Genomic DNA, 22,910 nt, shown 5'->3' on the forward strand with positions numbered 1-22,910 from the left:
ACGCCTTTAACTGACCCTTTTCATAATCACATTATCTCATTCCCTGGAACTTATCTGGACAAGGAACACTGTTAAATAGAAATTAAGTGGGTACTGTTCCCAAACCTTTTGTTTCCTTACCTATCCTTTTTATTTATTTTCGAATTGTATTTAATCCATTTCCCCCCCCCCCCTCCTCTTCATCAGTGTTTTTACGTCATAATTGTTTTTAATGTCCTGTTTGTTGGAAATTTTTTATTTTTTCTATTTTTAATTTTGTAAATCGCATTGGATTTGGATATTGCGATTATATCAAATATTTTAAATAAACTTGAAACTTGTAATAAAGTAGCACTAAATAAACAAGTTACGTGTCTAGCTTTCTCTAGGGGAAACCATAAACTCCTTACCCAAGGTTCGTTTTCTTGCCAGTTTATACTAAGAATAGAGACCCAGGCTAGATGAAATACTTTTATTATGAAAATAGAAAAATATAATTCATAAGCCAGCAGCAAATAACTAATTATTGTTCACAGAATATCTGAATACATATATGAAACTCAGTACATAATTATCACACCACACTTGCTAGATAAATGAGTAAAACTAATTCTTACACTCTAAATAATTCCTTATAATTATAATTCCTGATTAGCAGCAACTCTAAAAATAGCTTATCACCAAGAGTAACTTAACTTCCTTGTCCCGTTCCACAATAGACTTCTATCTAACCCCAGCTGATAAGATAGATACATTTCCTTTTCTCACCATACGATTAGGCCTTTCTTTGCATAGAATCAGGGGAAAAGGAAGCTGTCTTCTCAGCACAGAAGATATGGATTCTCCGGTCAGGAACAAAGTCTGGTAGTCGCTGGAACAGCTGTAAATTAGGTTTTCAGCAAAGGTTTCCTTTATATGATGGAATCCAGATCTGTATAAAAGTCCTGTTTTTCTCTCTCAGGAAGAGAGTCACAAGAGGTAACTTTTCAGGTCTTAATTATTATAGAAGATGTGCAGAGAAACCTATGATAAGATGCAAGTTCACTCACATCCTAGCATAGACTAATCAATAATTAGGCACGTTCTACTTGATTCTCGTCAGATGACCTCCCAGGACCAATCCAGAAACAGAACTTAGACGAATAGTCTTTTTGTGTAAAGTCTCGCACAGGTTATGTAATAGAGGCGCCTTCAGAGAGATAAGAACAGCACAGGAGCAATGCCTCCCCCAAGATTCACACAGGCTGAGCATGTAGGCATAGCTGGATGTCCTTGACTAGAATACAGTTCTGGTACATACCCAGAATGCATCAGGCATCATAAACAGCAAAGATGTTTTCTTCTTTCTCTTTTTGCATGGTTTATGCTGGAATGATTTCTGGCAGGCTTTATGACATCAGAGAAGCCTAACCTTCAGGTGTGAATAAGGAACCATCCCTACATCCCTGCTGGCCGCCGCAACTCAAAGAAGGGAAAGGAAGGGCCAGCGTGCAGCAATTGCACATCGCCGGCCCACAAGCCTTCTCACGAAGTCAGAACTGACATCAGTTCTGATGACAGGCGAAGGCTTGTGGGCCGGTGACGTGCAATCGCTGCACACTGGCCCTTCCCATCTCTGAGTTGTGGTGCAGCAGTGGCGGACAAGGGTCAGAGGAAGATGAATCCGCGGAGGGTAGGCAGGTTTCAGCAGGGAGGGAGGAAGGTAGTTTCCGGTGCAGCAGGGAAGACGAAGGACAAAGGCTGGAAGGCAGTGAGTGCAAGGAGGCATGAACTCGAAACATGGGAGGGATGGAATAGAAAGGGACAATTCTTGGGCCTGAGTGAAGAAAGAAAGGAAGGAGACTCATGAAATCATCAGACAACAAAAGTAGGAAAAATTATTTTATTTTCAATTTAGTGATCAAAATGTGTCAGGTTTGATCATGTATATTTGCAGTGTGTATTTAAAAAATGAAATGAATAGCCTGGCAGGGAAGGGGAGACAGGGTGCAGAGCCTGGTATATATTAATACACAATTTGGTACAGGATGTTTTTTTTCTGGTTTTCCTACTCTAAATCTAGGGTGCATCTTATGGAGCGAAAAATACAGTATTATTATTATTTTTTTTTTTTTGCTTTTGATAGATTTTTAAGTATTTTCTACAGTAATTTGATTCAGAATGCACAATATATGAAAGAAATGCTAATGAACAACAGCTAGGGTTGAAGCCTTGACAAATGTCTCCACTGTTTAAAATTGTTAGACATGTTATTGCAACCATTTTGTATCTGGGTTGAAGTACAAGCATTTTCTTTAACAGCCACAAGATGGGAGTATTGACATTTGAAATTCATGAATATGTGCCTTGCCATCCTTGGTCTCCATGAAACTTCAGGGGAAATTTTCAAAGACTTAAGTGCATTTTACAGGTATAGAAACAATATTAACCTGCTTAAGCTAACCATATCTGAAAAACTGGCTAAAAGAGATGTTTTATGAGAAAGGATTCTATGAGGGGTGGCTGAAAAGTTCGCATATATATGGCACCCAATGTTGCAAGCACAAATTTGGGCATACATCCAATTTTCAAAAACAATTTGAGTAACCAGCCAATTACCAATAATAATTGGGTGCTTGCAATTATTGGTGTTAATTTGCAACAATTTGGATTTGCCCAGGCATCTTGCTAAAGTTCTATTCTATAAAGGTGTGCATGCAAATCCTTTAATGCATAACTAAAAAGAAGGCATGGCCATGGGTGGGCCAGGAGCAGTCACTAAAGTTGTGTGCAATAATACAGAATTCAGGGGATCCATGCCCAATTTGCAGGCAAGGATTTTGCATCAGGTTTCAGTTGGTGTAAATCTTTGCATTCAAATTGATCCTGCTAGTACAGTTCAGAGGAGACTGAGAGGGGACAAGATTGAAACATTCAAGATAATGAAGGGAATAGACTTAGATAAATACAGGTTGTTTACCGTCTCCAAAGTAGAGAGGGCACTCTCTAAAGTTAAAAGGGGATAGATTCCGTACAAATGTAAGGAAGTTCTTCTTCACCCAGAGAGTAGTAGAAATCTGGAACATTCTTCCGGAGGCTATTAGAGGGGAAAACACCCTCCAGGGATTCAAGACAAAGTCAGACAAGTTTCTGCTGAACCAGAACATACGCAGGTAAGGCTAAACTCAATTAGGACACTTGTCTTTGACCTAAGGGCCACCGCGGGAGCGGACTAGTGGGCACGATGGACCACTGGTCTGATCCAGCAGCGGCAATTCTTATATTCTTATTTTTCAGTGACCAAATTTGGTCACCATTTACTGAATCTTGTCCTATATGCATATATTTACCAAAAAATATTGGGTCAATACAGACAAATGGTTGTCAGCATTTCTTTAAATGTTGACTGCTGCTGACTAACACCCCTTTTTTACAAAGCCATGCTTGCAGTTGCTGCTGCGGTAACTACCTCAAAGCCCAGAGCAATTTAAAGGGCTTCGGGGCTTTTGCCATGTGGCAGCCACTAGCGCAGCTTTGTAAAAAGGGGAGGGGGGATTAAATTAGACCTGGATATCCAGAGCTGGGTCATATTTGAGCACCTGCACTGGATATCCAGGTTATTGGCAGTTCCCAAAAGTTATGTGGGTAAAACTGATATTGCTTCCCATACCCACATCTGTAGTTAACTGGAAAAATTTAGGACTACATTTGGTGTGGTCCAACTTGCCCAGTTAGCTATGTGGGCTCCAGCATTGAATATCGCTGAGCAGTGGCGTACCTAGCATATGTGACACCCGGGGCCCATCATTTTTTGACACCCCCCCATCTATATGAAAAATATGATTTTTGGTAACAATCCACATATTGCACAACAAGAGTGTACCTAGGAAAAGGCAGTATCTTAAACACTGCAGTGAGCACTAGAACACCAACACATACATTGTAAAACTAAACAAGCCAGATCCCGCACAGTCAATTAATCCTGCAGTCAATGCCAACTAAAAACTATGTCCTTTTCATACACACAGAACAGATACACCCTCGCCCAATATGGAATAATCACAAACTAAAAATAGAAATATGTAGACAAAAGTTAAACTGAACCGCCAAGAAACCAGACTCTGCAAACAATGCAACACCACAGCACCACAAAAACAGTGACACATGTCCCCTAATACTGTGCAAAATATAAAAACAGTAGATGTAAATTTGAAAAAACTGATACATAACAATCACCACTTTACAAATTAACAAATAAAAATAAAATAAATAATGAGAAATAAGAAAATACCATTTTATTGGACTAATCCATTTTTCACTTAGCTTTCAGAGGCCAAATCTTTCTTCAAAACAGTACAGTATACTGCTGTTATGGTATCCTGTCCTGACCTGAGGAAAGGGGTTTAGTCCAAAAAATTGCCTTATTTCTATTTCCTATTTATAAACTTTTATCAATACAGTTACAATACTACTTGATTCTAAATAAAGCAACAAAAAAATCTTTCTACCTTTTGTCGTTTCTGCTTTAATTATCTTCTCTTTGCTCTCTTATTTCTATACAGCATTCCTCTCTCCCTTCCATGCAACATCTGCTCTCTCTTTGCCTCTTCCACCCAGCTTCTGCCCTCTCTCTCTACCCCTTCCATCTACTGCCCACACTCTTTCTGCCCCTTCCATCTACTGTCCACCCTCTCTCTCTTCCATATGGCGTCTTCCCTCTTTCTATGTCCATTCAATAAACTGTATATCCTGTGTCCCTTCTCTCCTTTGCACATGATTCATTTCAGCTTCACCCCCTCTTCATTTTTCTGTCACCACCCCCTCCCCTATGCTTTGGCATCTCTCTCCTTCTCTTCTCCTTTCCTTCCTTCCTTCCCACTCCACACCATGGTCTGGTATCTCTATCTCCTTCCCTTCCCTCCCCCCATGCCATGGCATCTCTTCCTCCCCCTCCATGGTCTGGTATCTCCTTTCCTTTTTTCCTTTCCCTCCTCCCATGGACTTGGCATCTCTGGTTCCTCTCCCTTATCTTCCTTCTCCCTCCTTTCCTCTTTCTCTCCCCAATTGGGTGCAGCAGCAGCAGCCTTTCTCTCCCCTCTTCCCTGTGCACAAGCAGCATTTCTCCCCTTCCCTGTGCAGCAGCAGCATTTCTCCACCCCCCCTTGCCTGTGTAGCTTTTCTACACCCCCTTGCCTGTGCAGCATTTCACCATCCCCCTTCCCTGTACAGCAGCAGCATATCTCTCTCCCCTTGCCTGTGCAGCATTTCTCCACCCCCCTTCCCTGTGCAGCAGCAGCATGTCTTCCCCTTGCCTGTACAGCGTCTCCCCCCCTTGCCTGTGCAGCATGTCTCCCCCCCTTGCCTGTGCAGCATTTCTCCACCCCCTTGCTTGTGCAGCATTTCTACCCTCCCCCCTTCCCTGTGCAGCAGCAACATTTCTATGCACCCCTCCTTCCCTGTGCAGCAACAATATTTCCCTGCCCAGCATTTCTGGCCGGTTCCCCTGCTCAAAGCCGCGGGCGTCTACACCTCACGCGATCCGTGGCTGCATTGGAAGCCTTCTCTCTGATGTTGTGACATCAGAGAGAACGCTTCCGACACAGCCGCAGATCGCGCGAAGAGCTGACGCCCGCGGCTTTGAGCAGGGGAGCCGGCCAGAAGCTGAAGAGCCGCTGGAGTGAGCACCCTGTTTACTGCCGCTGCTGCTAGTTAAGGAAAGCAGCAGTGGCAGAATAGGGAGGGTGGCCAGCTGTGCACCCCCTTGGGGCGTGCACCCGGGGCGGATCGCGCCCCCCCCCCCTTGGTGCGCCACTGTTGCTGAGATACAAATAGCTCTTATCTCCTCTCCAATTCTGCCTCCAAACTGCCCTGGTATAAACTGGAAAGTGCTGTGGTGGTTAGAGCCCATATTAAGTAGCATCGTCCATTTATATGCCACTGAATATTGGATGTCAGCCCATTTAGTGTGGTTTAAGTGGGTAGAAACCTCTCCTGTCCACTTAAACCATGCTGAATATCGACCCCCCCTATGTGTGTGACAGGCTTGTAGCTAATTAGGGTAATTTTCAAATGCATTCTGCAGGGGACTCAGTGCTTTATACATAGAAATTGGCTTTAAAAACTTGCCTCCTGGGAGCGGTGTCTCAAAATGATTTAGGGCTCCTTTTACTAAGGTGCGCTAGTGTTTATAGTGTGCGCTAGCCGAAAAATTACCACCTGCTTATAAGGAGGCGGTAGTGGCTAGCGCGCATGGCAATTTAGCGCGCGCTAAGCGTGCACTAAAACCGCTAGTGCACCTTTTGTAAAAAGAGCCCTTAGTTTTGCATATGCTATGATACTATACCAGCGTGATGCACAATCCAGAATAAAACAAAGCCCATTGATATTATTGAATTCAAGGACTATGCTCTGAAAAAATTACAATCAAAAGAGCAATACATTTATCACATTATTTTCTAATATATAAACTTCATTTCATTGTAATATCATTTCCCTAATAACACTATAAGCCAGTGGTCTCAAACTCAAACCCTTTGCAGGGCCACATTTTAGATTTGTAGGTACTTGGAGGGCCTCAGAAAAAATAGTTAATGTCTTATGACAATTTTGCATGAGGTAAAACTCTTTAGTTTATAAATCTTTCCTTTTGGCTAAGTCTTAATAATAATATTGTACTTTTATAGCTAAAGAGACATATGATCAAGAAACTCTTATTTTACTTTTGTGATTATAATAAACATACTGAGGGCTTCAAAATAGTGTCTGGCAGGCTGCATGTGGCCTCCGGGCCGCGAGTTTGAGACCACTGCTATAAGCTGACCAGGTTCCTTTCTCATAGAATCTAGCTTCTGTACATCAGATTTGATTCATCTTTATCATAGCCAACAGAGCCTAGAAATTATCTGGAATCATCCAAATAGTATCTAAGGCAGAATATATATAATAATTTAAATAATGAAAGACCATATTTTACCTGCATGCATGGACCTCAGCTAATGAAAACAGAAACTAAATTCATAGTGCTTTTGCAATGGCTGACTTTGCACCACATTTGGAATGACAGAGGCTAATTCCTTCAGAGTTTATCATGCCAAATTTATGTCAGGAAGGTACTGATGGTAGGTGGTAGGAGGTAGGGGGGGCGATCTGTCTGTTACATTTTGATAAGTATTATTGATAGAGCTAAGATACAAATGCAGCTATTTCTGTCTAGGCAGAAAGTAGCTCATGCATTTTCACTGCCTCAAGCTGTGATTTTACGACAGGCCATAAATTTCTCTGTTAAGTTTACAGCCTGTCCAGAGAAGTTATGTAGCAGACAGAAATGAAACTTAAGGTAATTGCATTTACTGAAAAACACGTGATATTCCTTATTTGGGGAATCTTTCCTGTCCACATACGTGACTTAAGAAATGCACATGTTTTATTGATAAGAACTTTGTAGAAACAATGAAAAGGATCACAGCGCTAGGAGAGCCAGAAATGCCTGATCCAGCTGCATTAGGACTCTCCTACAAGGCCTTGTGAAGCATCTGCCAGTTTTAAAACTTTGTGTTTGTGTGTTTATTGCTCACTTCCTTCACCCACGTGGAAGGACAGAGCCTGGTGTGTTTTCTTGTTTTGGCTCAGAGGATAATTTAGCCACCCAGGAGACTTCTTGAGTCTCATCAATTTACAGACAAATTCATGCAAAACTTTTGTATCAAAGGCATTTATTTGTAGTACTCTATGCAAGATCATAACTGAATTACTTGGAATCATATTACACATACATACAAAAAAAAAAAAAAGAATGCAAAAGTAGTTTCTCCCCAGACTACCTGTTTATCCCTGGTGGTGTAGTCAGGACAGGAGCAATCTGCAGTTGTTCTTGCTCATGTCAGCTCTGTTCTAAAAATGGCTGGCATCTTGCAGCAGTCTCATGAGATTGCTGCTAGAGGTCATGGCAGCCATTTTGAGAGTAGAACCAGCATGGGCAGGAGCAACTGGGGAGCATTCCTACTAACTATACCCCTAGACCACCAAGGATTCTAAGATAGGCCCGAAGGGGATATCTACAGGTGGGCGAAGAAGGGAGAGGCAACTTTTGTTGGGGGGAGGGGAGGGATGGAGACAAAAAGGACAAAGTACAAATTTTTGGCTTCCACCGAAAACACATGGTCAGTTTTAGCCAAAATCGAAACCATGGCTGTAGCCTTTCAACTGAAACAGAATCTGGGTAGAAAAGGGATTTTGAGCCAGTTTTGGCACTGTAACTGAAACAGAAATTTGGTTGGCTTCTAATTAAATATGATCTCAATCTTGCATATTTACTGCTAATGCTCACTGTAGTATTTGTACTGTGTCAAATGTCGAACCTCTTAGAAAAAAAAAAAGGTGCAGATGTGTAAATCTCTTTCCATATACAGAGCAGGGGCCCTAGACTGTTTTGCCTGAACAACAGGAAGTTGGGGGTGAGGGATGCTCTAGCCGTTGGTACTAGAGCATCCACACCAGCAAAGGTATGATTCAGCATGGGTTGGGACTTATAGGAGAGCTAAAGGAGAACTGAGAGGAAATGTTTGACTCCCCCAGTCCACCCCTAGGGCATCCCCTCAAGAATCAGGGACTGTCTACACCCCTGGCATAGAGGGAGCATTGATTTTAGAAAGTTGCATATGGGAAAACAAACGTTTAAATTCCCTACCCCTAAAAAGACATCAAGAGGAAAGATTGACCTGAACCATTTTTTTTTTTTAAACAAAATCCCTCTGGGAGTAAAGATGATCTTACAAACTATAGGTCTGTACTTCAATAAAATGACTGTTAGTCTGCAAAGTTGTTTTATTGACGTACTCAGAAATCCAAAGTTGGACACCTGGAAATTACATGCAGAATGCATAGGGAAAGGCTGTGTTTTCAAATCATCCCCCGAGAAAGATCCATTTTGGATTGAAATGTCAGTATACGAGCAGGCGTCGGGAGTTTGCTGAATACATCAGCGCTGGTGGTGGTTTGATCCACCCAAGATAAGTGTTGCCTTTTTTATTGGTCATTTGTTGGTTCTTTGGTTCGTATTGTCTTTGTCTTGTGCACATTGAATCCTTGAGGCTAGACTCTGCAACAGTTCTTTTTTTATTAAGTTTTTTGAAATGTGATTTTGCAACAGTGTTGCTGCATGTGTAAGACCAATATTTAGATAGCACTTGTGGATAATTTATTATGAGAAGGGTAGGACGGTGGCGCATAAATGATTGACACACAACACAGGATGTGGACTTGGAATGATATACAGATCATAAGGGGTCCTTTGATCTGATTTCCTAGTATGTTATGATATGCTCACCTTCCATATTGAATAATGTGTTTAATGGTAACTCCATATAATTGAAATACAAGGGGTATATGTGACAATTTTACAAAAAAATAATAATAATAATCTATTAGCTGTTTTCAGCATTTAGAAGTAACCTTTTAAAGTTTTACCATACAATATAATCTTTGACCATCTTGTTACCCATTTTCTCTATATAATCTTTGTTACAGGTAAGATGTATTATGAGGCCTGAATTCTTTAGCATCTTAGTGGTTTAATATTAAGACATGTGTAGAGAGAGTTCATTTGAAAGTGAAGGTTCTAGACTTAAAAAAAACAAAAAACTAACTTTGTTCAGATGGGGAATTATGTTAAAGAATTGTTGTCTAGATGGGAAGATATGGAAGAAATAGGAAAGCAGTGGGCAAAACTGAAAGGAGCGAATATAAGGGCAGTACACCATTTTGTAAGAAAAGTAACTAAAAGTAAGAGGAAAAGAAGGCCGCTTTGGTTCTCAAAAGTAGTAGCTGAGAAGGTAAGGAAAAAGAGGTAATAAAGAATAAAAGATTGTATAAAGAGGAAGACAGGTAAAAATATCTGGAAATGTTAAGAAATATTTAGAAAAAAGATAGGTCTTCAATTGTTTTCTAAAATGGCCATAGGAATGGGTAGTAAGCAACAATATTTGGAATTCGTTGTCATGAAGAGCTGCCTGAGATGCCAAAGTATGATTCAGAAATTTCTTACTCCTGCAACCCTGGACATATGGAAAATTAAACAAAGGATGAGTTCTTCTACTATGTCTGTATGATGCTAAAGAAAATCTATTGACTAAGTAAGAAGGAGCTGTACCAGAAACAGCCTTGTAACAGAAACAGTCTAGTTTAAACAATACCCGGGCCTCCATTGGCAGCCAATGCAATTCGCGATAAAAGGGTGTAACGATCAAATTTCTTCAGGCCATAAATCATTCTGTATTATTGTAAGTCTGTATTATTGTAAGTCTTGCTAATTCTTTCTTGGTGACTGTCAGATAGATAATATTACAATAATCGAGAAGACTCAGTAGTAACGATTGAACCAGTAATCTAAAAGCAGTAAATTCAAAATAAGATCTAATTGTTTTCAATTTCCATAATGTGAAGTGGCATTTACGCACTACAGCATCTATCTGAGCATGTATTGTAAGATGCTGGTCTAAAATAGCTCCCAAAATTTTAATCGTTGGATGAATTATATACTGATTTGAATTTATACTAATAGAAGGTTCAGAAGAAATATTACTAGCAGTCGCCACAAAAAACTTTGTTTTGCCAGAGTTTAGTTTGAGTTTAAATTTTTGCATCCAGTGGTATTGTAGACTCAAAGGTGAAGAGGAGGAACATGTACAAAAAATCTAATAAAGATAAGACTGAATTGCTTAACAAATATTTCTGTTCTGTGTTCACAGCTGAAGCGCCTGGAGTGGGACTGCAGAAGACAAAAGGAAATACGGCTGGAGGTGTGGTAGACTCTGATTGATTTTCAGAGGATTGTGTTCATGAGGAGCTTGCTGACAAAGCAAGAAGAACAAAGCGAGGTGGACAAAGCAATGGGGCCGGATGGTGTACATCTGAGGGTACCGAAGGAACTTAGGGAATTTCTGGAGGCTCTGCTGGCTGACCTTTCAATGCTTTACTAGATTATGGAGTGGTACCAGAGGACTGGAGAAGGGTGGATGTGGTCCCTCTCCACAAAAGTGGAAGTATGGAAGAGTAGTGAACTACAGATCCTTAAGTCTGACTTCTATGGTAAGTAAATTAATGGAAATGATTTTAAAACAGAGAATAGTGAACTTTCTAGAATCCAATGAATTACAGGACCAGCAATAAAAATTTGTTCAACTCCTTCTACCCCCTCCCCCAAACAAGACATCAACAGTTGACTCATGGTATTAAAAAATAAAACATAGAAAAAGTTTTCCTAAAAGCCATTAAGTGGTGTAGCTAGGACTGAATGGGCTTTGGGTAGAAAAATTAAGATGGACCCCCCTATAATATTATTGCATCCAAGATAGTGAAGATTATGGAGCGGGGAGATGAACATCTTGCAAAGCTGACATATTACAATGAGTAAATTCAGAAAAAAAAAAAAATTCTTCATTCGTTGTCTGATCATTGCTTTAGTTCTAGCATCTCTCTTATGCTTTTATTTCAAACTCTCCAGAATTTTCTGACCTGACATTTCTTCTCTCTGTCCAGCATTCAACTTTTTTGTGTTTCCCTATCCATTCTGTCCAGCAGCTCCCCTCTGAATCCCTCTCCCTATATTCCCCCATGTTCAATATTTCTTCTTTGTGTCCCTAACTTACTTTGTCCAGCAACCCCCTCTATGTCCCTATCCCTCCCATTGTGTCCTTTTTTTTGCACCTGTGCCCCTGTCCCTATGTTTACTCCACAGCTAGCATATTTTGTATCCCTGTCCCTCCACAGTCAGCATCTTTTCTGTGTCTTTGTCCTTTCCCATGTGCATCTTCTCCTTTCCCTTCCTCCTGCATTCCACTGCATTCCCCCACCCTTCCTTCTTCCCATGTGCATCTTCTCTCTACCCTTCCTCCTGCATTCCACTGCATTCCCCCCACCCTTCCTTCTTCATTGTCTGGCATCTCTACCCCTCTCTCCCTTGGTCAAGTTTATCTCTTCTCTTTTTTCTCCCTCCTCAATCCAGCATCTGCCTCCTCTTTTCTCTCTCCCCTTTTTATCCAGGTCTCTTTCTTTTATCTCTGTACCCCCCCAAAAAAAAAATTTAATAAATTCAGCATCTCTCCCTCTCTGCTCCCCCCCAAGACATTTAGGCATATGCCCATCACCCCCTCCAAATTCATCATCTCTCCATCTCTGTCCCCATGGACATTTAGGTATCTCTCCATCTCTTTCCCAAATTCTGCACCATCTCAAATGTTTGGGCATATCTTCTTTGCCTCCCTCCCACACCATGCCTAGCATATCTCCCCTCTTGGCTCTCTTCCATGTCCCCGCATGGATGCAGCCTTCTCCAGTTTGCCCCGCCTGTCCACCACATGGTGCTGCAATCGTGGCAGAGGCAGCACTAAAAGTTGCCTCTTTGAGTGGTGGGGCCTCTCCTCTTTCATGTCCCACCCACATGATGTTGCAGCAAAAAGGCTCCATTGCCCAAATAGGCAGCTTTCAGCGCTGCCTCTGCTGTGACTGCAGCAGCATGTGATGGACTGGTGGCAGGCGGGGAAGCTGGAGGAGGTCGTGCCTATGCAGTCACATCATGGCCCAACTTCAGGTGGTCCCTACCATTGGCCAGCCCTGGGCACTTTGCCGTGGTCGCTCAATGGTAGGTATACTCCTGGTCCCATATCTTATCACCCAAAAAAGGGTCTTTCATACTCTTGCAAATTTGTAAAGATAACACCAGTTACTAGGAAGAAAATTCATTCTTAACTCATATTGATCAATTCCAAAGGAGTTCTAGACTCAGCTTCCTAAAGAACTAAGTAGCCACATCTCAAGTGTACAATACATACAGTATGTAGTAGATTGTATATGTTTTATGGCTGAAGACAGTGAGTTTCGCTACCAAAGAGCAGCTCTAGGTAGAGCTTAGCCTGGTTTTGATTTTCTTAATAATCCTGACTGAAATGGTCTTGGTCTATTCATACTAATAGTGTTTGGCTTACATGTGCCTACAAATTGATTTATCTATTTAATTTCTCCATTTCTTATCTTTTTTCTCCTTTTTATACAAAAACCATTTTATAATACCTTAGGTGATAAACTAGGAGGAGGGTATATCATATAGTATTAGCAATTCTCAGTGCATAGGACCTCACATAACATTATCCCAAGTCCACATTCTGTCCACAATGTATAATCATCTATATACCATATCCTCCATCCCTTCCCTTAATACTTAAAAGATTCACTTTTTATTTTCAATTTATAATTGTTTTTAGTATATATCTCTCTAACTTTTTAAAATATTAAATTAATGTATGCTATTACTCAGTGATTTTCAATTTCATTAATAGGCTGCCCCATAAATGCTTCATGCATTTAATGCTGTCTCTTTACCTCAATAGTTTTCAAACTCATTATTAGACTGCCCCATAAATGATTATATGTTTAGTGCTATCTTTTTACTGAAAAATATGTATATATATAACTCAATAATATTGTCAGTAACACTTATCTTATATAGCATACTGCTAATCCAACGTTGGTCTTAAAATGTAATCTGCTTAATGTTGCTCCAACATGATTGTAGAGTCTAATGGTGATATCAGAAAGCATTGTGGTTGAGCAACATGAGACTGTGGTAACAATTTGCAATACAGCAAAAGAACGTTTGATAATTTTTAAAACATGAAAATGTGGTTTTGAAAGGAACTGAAATAGAAAAGGCTTTGTTCCAGTCCAGGTTTTCCGGCCCAATGGGGTATTCTCATTGAGCTATTTTATAAAGAAAACAGTTGTGTAGTGTGATTTGTTCACAGAGAGTGTGGTTTGATGATATGTTATTTAAATCATTGTGATATAAATATATTTATTATGTGGAAATAAAAAATGATAAGTGCAATAGAAGGCTTCTTAAAGTTAGAAGGTATTTATTGTTGAGTTAGCTGAAGCCATTTTAAGTGATTTAAAGCCCTATTTGTACTAATTGGTATTCCAAGAAAGATATAGTGGCGCTAGAAAAGGTTCAAAGAAGAGCGACCAAGATGGTAAAGGGGATGGAAGCCCTCGCGTTAGAGGAAAGATTAAAACAGTTAGGGCTCTTCAGCTTGGAAAAGAGACGGTTGAGGGAAGATATGATTGAAGTCTGCAAAATCCTGAGTAGAGTAGAACAGGTACAAGTGGATCGATTTTTCACTCCGTCAAAAATTACAAAGACTAGGAGACATTTGAAGTTACAGTGAAATACTTTTAAAACCAATAGGAGGAACTTTTTTTCACTCAGAATAGTTAAGCTCTGGAACGCATTGACAGAGGATGTGGTAAGAGCGGATAGTGTAGCTGGTTATAGAAAGGTTTGGACAAGTTCCTGGAAGAAAAGTTCATAGTCTGTTATTGAGAAAGACATGGGGGAAGCTACTGCTTGCCCTGGATTGGTAGCATGAAATATTGCTACTCCTTGGATTTTGGCCAGGTACTAGTGACCTGGATTGGCCACCATGAGAACGGGCTACTGGGCTTGATGGACCATTGGCCTGACCCAGTAACTGCCTGAAACATCAGCACGGTCTTCATAATTTTGACCTCACTCAAATCATAGCCGACAATCCTGTCAATATAAGAAATAAAAATATGCTGCAATTTCTGCAAGGATCAAACATATTGTGCAAGATTTTGAGAATCGGAATTTAGTTGACTATTTGAGAGGAATTGCATACAAGTTTGGATTTTAGTTTGTTGTGACATGCTTTCAGGTGATTTTTTTTATTACACAGTTATGTTTTTACTATATATTTTTGACTTTTATGATTTTTTACTGTTGGCTCATTTTTATTTGTGTGCTTTTTTACTTGATTGTTTTGTGTTTACTATTTATTTTTCATGATTATGATATTGCAATTTAGTACAGCAGTGAATGTTGGGAGCAAAACATCTGGAGGTGAAATGTGTAGGAGCGAAATATGTATGGGGCAAAAATTCTGAGGGTGAAATGTGTGTGTGTGTGTGGGTGAAATGGGGGTGAAACTTCCAGATGCCTTCAAAAACACATGGAATTTTAGAGGGTTCTGCAAGTGTAAATGTCAATTTTGTAGCCTAAAAAACAGAAGAACAAATATCTCTGCACAGTCTATCCAATGATACAAAACAGCAGAGATGACAGTCCACCAGTGACCAAAAAAGGAACAACTGAGGAACCAATTGTGAAGTAATTAGAAGTCTTTAATTACATAAAATTAATGACTCAACATGAACCATGTTTCAGCCACAAGGCCTGCATTAGGAGTCCAAATACTTTTACAATGCAAATTCTGCCATTAAGCAGAAGAAGATTTGCCTGAATACTACTATCATTGGAAGCTGTTTTTCTTCGTTCCTCAAGCTGTACTCGCTTGAGGAACGAAGAGAGAGAGTGGACATGATTGAGACATGGGCCGTATCAAGATGGAAGAGGAGATATTCCGTCTTATAGGACCCTCATCCACCAGAGGACATCCACTGAAAATCAGGGGAGGAAAATTTCATGGTGACTCCAGAAAGTATTTCTTCACCGAAAGGGTGGTCTATCATTGGAACGAACTCCCACTGCAGGTGATTGAGGCCAACAGTGTGGCAGATTTTAAAAATAAATGGGATATTCACGTGGGATCTCTAATGATGTAAAGGAGGGGGGTGGGTCAGCAAAATCAGGGCGAAGGGTCACTGGAGTGGGCAGACTTGATAGGCTGTGGCCCTTTTCTGCCATCATTTTTCTATGTTTCTATGTTTCTATACAGCATGAGCACTGGCATTTTCCTCTGTAAGCAGCAGATTCATTAAACTGGATATCTAGAAAGGTCCACATGAGGAGTTTAGTGAAAACGTCTTAATGAAATTTTAAAGTGGCTGTTAGCATCAAAGGCAAGCACAACTAGCCCTTCTATCATTAATGCAAACCTGAGATCCAAACAACTTGTTGTTTTTCATAGCTGCTTTGGAGCAGATGTAAATGCCGATGTGAATTGCTCACAAAATCAGAATACTTTGCTCGTCTGCCCAAATCTGATCCTCAATAAACCCCCATCTAAACCGCATGTTGTGGATCTAATTGTATAAATAGCTACTTTCTAAACTCAAAATATACATGTGCAAATGTAAATTTAGGCCTTTTGTGCATGGGTAGTGCAAGGGTTAATTTGTGATGTAGAAGTAATAGGAAAATAGAGAAACATAGACTTGGGCGCTGGTTACAGAAATGCAGCTTTGGGAAGTCCCTGCCGCTCAGTTGATGGGGAGGGGGGAATCCCCCTGACACACTCAGCTGCTGCAGTCTAGCAGCAAAGATAAGCAGTTGAAATGTAGGCCTGGGTTTTCCAGGCCTACATTTCAGCCACCTATCTTGGCGCTATTCTTTAACTGGCACTCTGGAATGATTGACAGGCGATTGGCGGCCGCTTTTAAGGCAGCCACCGACTTGGGCGCCAGTTACAGAATCTGGCCCTCACTGTCTAGAAGTGAAGAATGTCATTGCGAGAAAATAGGGAGGAGGTGGGCCTTTAGAGAAGATACAGGTATCTATGCCTATGAGGAATTGTGCATCTCTCCCTCCTGGATAATTGGTAATTGTCTCACCTGAGATAGAAGCTGCAATTACTGGAATTTATTTAAGAAAATACTGCTGCAAACAATAGTCAAGAATAATGGTAGTTATAGCTAGTTTTATTACAAATAAAACACTTGTGGCTTATGTCACAAGATCTGGCTTCCTGTTTCCAGTGCTAAAAAGGAACTTCTATAGTCAGCTCCAAAGCTCTAAGGTAAATAAATGTAGCCTTACCTAAGCTTTTAGAGACAGCCCTCTCAGATGAAAAAATGCATGCTTGTCCTCAGTGCAGTATCATATTGCTGGCTTCACTCCAGGATCCAAAGTAGAATTAATTATGGTGCTTCAAGCCACAGCAAATTTTTAGACAGCAGGAAGCTTTTAAGGTATTGCAGGAAACATTTAGGGGCCCTTTTACTAAAAGTGTGTTATACAGTTAGCCCAAGAATTAGCATGTGCTCTTTGTTCATGTCCATGGTAACTGTTACTGTATTGCATGCTAATTAACATATTAACTGCAGGCTGAGTTGGGGCAAGAACTTGTGCACTATGGGCGGAGAATGGGCATACAGTGCATATTGTACTTTGCATGCTGCCACTTATGAAAATAGCACATGTGCATTTATCCTCTCTTCATGCATCTGCACCAATTATGAATAACCTTAATGTGTGGTAAAGAACTTTTAGGGGCAATGTCTCTAAATAAATTCGTGTGACACATACCTGACCATAATGAAACTGTCTTTAGCCAAAGGTATGTGGTGTATGCTCTAGCATGCCAAGGGTGGGGCAGTGGGGAGTTGTGCCGAGGGTAGAACTACAGTCTGCTGGCCCTGCCCCCTCTGACATAAATTTCTTGTTCTGTGATAGGGGATCAGTAGCTCCTACAGTCATGTGTTTCCATGACCCCTCCACGCACTCCTGCCTGTGCCTTGAAGAGGGGATGCTCTGCCCTGGGTAGCTACCAGATGTAGCACTGGAAGAATGATCTCAGTCTCTTAAATTTGCTTCTAAAGCTAACTGTAGTATTTGTATTGTCCCAAAGAGAGCTTCCTTCTGGTCTTCATAAGATATAATGCATAGGCAATCTATCCTGGTGTGCTTGAAAATTCATTTTAAACAAGTTTGGCTCCCAATAGAATGGGAAATAACTTTGTATCTATCTGCCACATTTTCTTGGTCTCTGACTACATTTATTGGTATTTAAGAATGTTCTGCCTTTATCCCAGGACAAGCAGGCAGCATATTCTTTACGCATGGGTGACATCACCGACGGAGCCCTCGGTACGGACCTTTTTAACTAGAAAGTTCTAGTTGGCCGCACCGCGCGTGCGCGAGTGCCTTCCCGCCCGACGGAGGAGTGCGTGGTCCCCAGTTTCTTCGTTTCCGCGGAGCGAAGAAGACGCGTGTGTTTTTTCAACGGCCGTTGAAATCACTTTTTGCCTTCCCGCTCGCGATTTTTTCCATTTTTTCTTCTTTTTTGCCTTCGGGTTTCTTTTTTCTTTGCTTTGTAAAAAAAAAAACAAAAAAAAAAACATATTTTTTTCCCCTTTTTTCGACTTTGCCCCGGCGGGGCCTGTTGCCATTATACAGGCCTCGGGGTTCGATTTTGCGGAGGCTGTTTTCCCCTTCATGCCCCCGCAAGTCGGTTTTAAGAAGTGCCAGCGGTGTGCACGCCCGATCTCCCTCACTGACCCTCACAATTGGTGTTTACAGTGTTTGGGTCCGGAGCATCGGGCGGACTCCTGCACCCGCTGTGCCACTCTTAAAAAGCGGACGCTTAAAAACCGACAAATCCAACAAAATCTTTTGTTCGGTACCAGGTCGACGATGGACTCCTCGGCATCGACAGCGGTACCACAGAAATCGGCACCGTCTACTTCGACACCGCCCGATCCCGCATCGGCGTCTCTGGCGCCAGGTAAGCCGGCTAAGAAGCCTCCCTCTTCCCTCGAGCGTCCACCAGCCACAGTGGCGACACCGACCTTGCCGGCCTCGCGCCGACCCCGAAAGCGCTCCGCCCCGATTTCGGTGAGTGCCTCGTCATTGGCCTCCTCATCGCCGGGGCGTGGAGCGGCACCTAAGGAACCGAAGCAAAAGAAAGCGGTTCCGGTGCCACCCCTGAATGACCGTATTACGGCCATCCTCCAGGTTCAACTCCAGGAACAGTTGCAGCGTCAGCTCGAGCATCTGTTACCCACTATTCTGGCACCGCTCCTTCCGGTACCAGACCGGCCCGAGCCCCGTACCGAGCCCCCGGTATCCACCCCATCGGTACCAATCAACACCTCCATGCCGATTCTTTCGGCTGAGCACCTTCATGCCCATCCGGTGGTTCACTCCCATACCACGACGGATCCACCTCGGGACCGGGCAGGACACCATACTTCCCGGGACCGGGATCGACGCCGGTCCTCTTCTCCCGGTACCGTTTCGGTGCGCTCTGGAAAATCTTTATCCAAGACTCACCATACCGCACCTTCCACCCCGGTGTCTCGGCATGCACACCCAGAGGTCCGGGACCCAGACTTATGGGAGGAGTCTCCCCCCGGTACCGAGGAGGATCTCTCCTCATCTGATGAGGACCCATCGGCACCCGATGCCACCTCCAAACCTGAGCAGTCCTCCTTTTCAAAGTTCCTCAGGGAGATATCTGCAGCCTTATCCCTTCCTCTGGAATCAGACTCTAAAAAATCTCAAGCCTTCTTAGAGGCGTTAGATTTTGAACAACCTCCTAAGGAGTTCCTCAAGCTCCCCGTACATGACATCCTATGGGAGACCTTTTACAAAAATTGGGAGAACCCCCTTACGGTACCGGGGGCCCCCCGTAAACTGGACAACCTCTATCGTGTAATCCCTATTCCAGGGTTCGACAAGTCTCAGTTGCCCCATGAGTCCCTTCTTGTTGAATCCACCTTAAAAAAGACTCAGGGCTCCAGTGTCTATGCCTCTACCCCTCCTGGCAGAGAGGGTAAGACCATGGACAAGTTTGGCAAGAGGCTCTACCAGAATGCCATGCTGGCCAACAGGGCAAACAATTATTCATTCCATTTTTCATTTTACATGAAACATTTGGTTCAACAGCTGTCCGCCCTCCAAAAATACCTCCCGGAGCGCAAGGTTCCACTCTTTCAGCAACACATCTCTGGCCTCCTTCAGTTGCGAAAATTTATGGTCCGCTCGATATACGACTCATTCGAGCTCACCTCCCGTGCCTCTGCCATGGCCGTAGCCATGCGCCGCCTGGCCTGGCTGAGAGTCTCAGACTTGGACATCAACCACCAGGATCGTCTGGCCAACGCCCCCTGTCTCGGAGATGAACTTTTTGGAGAGTCCCTGGATTCCACCACCCAGAAACTCTCGGCCCATGAAACCAGGTGGGACACCCTGATTAAGCCGAAGAAAAAGGCTCCACCTGCCCGACCTTACAGACCTCAATCCTCCTATCAGCGCAGGTTCTCAGCCAGGCCACTCAATCCGCCTTCTCAACAACCTCGGCGGCCCCGTCAGCAACAACACCATGCCCAGGCTCGCTCTCAGCCCAATCAACCCAACAAGCCTCTTCAGCCTGCAAAGCCTTCTCAGCCCTTTTGACTCTTCTCTCCAGGGCATAGCCAGTTTTCCGCCTTCACTACCTCTTCCACAACCAATCGGAGGTCGTCTCAGCATATTCTTCAGCCGTTGGGAGGTCATCACATCAGACCAGTGGGTCCTCAACATCATCCACCACGGCTACTCTCTCAACTTCCAGACTCTTCCTCCGGACAACCCTCCCGTAGAGTCTGCTTCACACTCATCTCAAACCCCCCTCCGACTGAGGGAGGTTCAATCCCTCCTCCTTCTCAATGCCATCGAAGAAGTACCTCCAGAACAAAGGGGTCAGGGATTCTACTCCCGCTACTTCCTGGTACCCAAAAAGACGGGAGACCTCCGTCCCATTCTCGATCTCAGGGACCTCAACAAGTATCTGGTCAAGGAGAAGTTCAGAATGCTCTCCCTTGCCACGCTCTACCCTCTTCTTTCTCAACACGACTGGCTATGTTCCCTGGACCTCAAGGAGGCCTACACTCACATCCCAATCAATCCACATTCATGTCGCTACCTGCGGTTCCAGGTGCAATACCGCCACTATCAGTACAAAGTGCTACCCTTTGGCCTCGCTTCATCGCCCAGGGTATTCACCAAGTGCCTTATTGTAGTAGCGGCCTTCCTCAGGTCTCACAACCTCCAGGTGTTCCCCTACTTGGACGATTGGTTGGTGAAAGCACCTACGTCTCAACTTGTGCTACAGGCTACTCATCACACCATCTCTCTCCTCCACCTCCTGGGGTTCGAGATCAACTACCCCAAGTCGCATCTGCTTCCCACCCAGCGACTTCAATTCATCGGAGCAGTTCTGGACACCACACTAATGAGGGCCTTTCTCCCCTCCGATCGTCAGTGGACTCTGCTCCATCTCTGTCGTCAGGTCCTCAGGCATCCGTCCATTCCTGCCCGACAGATGATGGTCCTCCTGGGTCACATGGCCTCGACAGTACATGTCCTTCCTCTGGCACGTCTCCACCTCCGCACACCTCAATGGACTCTTGCCAACCAATGGTCACAGACTACGGATCTTCTTTCTCATCCCATCTCTGTGACATCATCTCTTCAGCAATCTCTCCAATGGTGGTTGAACTCCTCAAATCTTTCCAGGGGTCTGCTCTTTCATCTGCCCCCTCACTCTATGATCATCACCACGGATGCATCCCCCTATGCGTGGGGAGCTCACCTAGGAGATCTACGCACCCAGGGACTTTGGACCCCACAGGAGCGTCAACATCACATCAATTTCCTGGAACTCAGAGCCATGTTCTACGCCCTCAAGGCTTTCCAGCATCTTCTCTGTCCTCAGGTTCTTCTCCTGTGCACAGACAATCAAGTCGCCATGTACTACATAAACAAGCAAGGCGGCACCGGATCTCGCCTCCTTTGTTTGGAGGCTCTACGCATCTGGACCTGGGCCACGGCCCGCAATCTCTTCCTCAAGGCTGTCTACATCCAGGGCGAACAGAACTCCCTGGCCGACAATCTCAGCCGCATCCTTCAACCTCACGAGTGGACGCTAGACCCTCCAACACTCCACTCCATCTTTGCTCGCTGGGGCACTCCGCAGGTGGACCTCTTTGCAGCACCTCACAATCATCAGCTGCCCCAATTCTGTTCCAGACTCTTCTCTCCTCATCGTCTGGCCCCAGATGCATTCCTGCTCGATTGGAGAGATCGGTTCCTGTATGCCTTCTCTCCACTTCCTTTGATGTTGCGGACCTTGTCCAAACTCCGCAAGGACGGGGCCACCATGATTCTCATCGCCCCTCGGTGGCCTCGACAGCACTGGTTCTCCCTCCTGCTCCAACTCAGCTCCAGGGAGCCCATTCCTCTTCCTGTGTTTCCTACTCTACTTACACAGCAGCATCAATCTCTGCTACATCCCAATCTGTCTTCGCTCCACCTGACAGCTTGGTTTCTCTCGGGCTGACCTCTCCAGAGAATCTATCTCAGCCTGTCCGTCTCATCTTGGACGCCTCCAGGAAACCGGCCACCCTCCAATGTTACCATCAGAAGTGGACCAGGTTCTCCTCGTGGTGTCTACGGCATCATCATGAACCCACCTCTTTAGCGGTGGAAACTGTACTGGAATATTTGCTCTCGCTGTCCAATGCTGGCCTCAAATCTACCTCCACCAGAGTCCACCTCAGTGCCATCACTGCGTTTCACGAGCCTATCCTCGGAAAACCGCTCACGGCTCATCCACTGGTTTCCCGGTTCATGAGAGGTCTCTTCAATGTCAAACCACCTCTGAAGCCTCCCCCTGTCGTCTGGGACCTAAATGTGGTTTTATCTGCACTCATGAAACCTCCGTTTGAGCCTCTTGCCACAACTTCGCTCAAATTTCTTACCTGGAAGGTGCTTTTCCTAATTGCCATCACCTCTGCCAGGAGGGTTAGCGAACTGCATGCACTGGTCGCCGATCCACCATTCACTGTTTTTCACCATGACAAGGTGGTCCTGCGTACCCATCCCAAATTCCTTCCTAAGGTGGTCTCAGCTTTTCACCTCAACCAGTCCATTGTGTTGCCCGTCTTTTTCCCTAAACCCCATTCTCATCCTGGGGAACAGGCCCTGCACACGCTGGATTGTAAGCGTGCCCTTGCCTACTACCTTGACCGTACCAGGGCTCACCGCTCATCTCCTCAGCTCTTTTTGTCATTCGACCCTAATCGTCTAGGTCGTCCTGTTTCCAAACGGACGCTTTCCAATTGGCTTGCTGCCTGTATTGCGTTCTGTTATGCTCGGGCCGGTCTCTCACTGGAAGGTGCTGTCACGGCCCACAGAGTCCGAGCTATGGCTGCTTCTG

At 43.7% G+C, this 22,910-nt stretch overlaps 1 long non-coding RNA gene across 1 annotated transcript in view; it reads left to right on the forward strand.

Moving 5' to 3' along the window:
- Nucleotides 1–10,765: 10,765 nt before the first annotated feature.
- Nucleotides 10,766–22,910, forward strand: part of LOC117352637 — a 39,051-nt gene continuing 26,906 nt past the window's right edge. The window contains exon 1 of the long non-coding RNA XR_004537744.1: nucleotides 10,766–11,043. This is a non-coding gene — a long non-coding RNA (uncharacterized LOC117352637). The remainder of the gene's footprint in view (nucleotides 11,044–22,910) is intronic.

This window comes from Geotrypetes seraphini, chromosome 1, assembly GCF_902459505.1.
Source record: "Geotrypetes seraphini chromosome 1, aGeoSer1.1, whole genome shotgun sequence".
Lineage (NCBI taxonomy): Eukaryota > Metazoa > Chordata > Amphibia > Gymnophiona > Dermophiidae > Geotrypetes > Geotrypetes seraphini.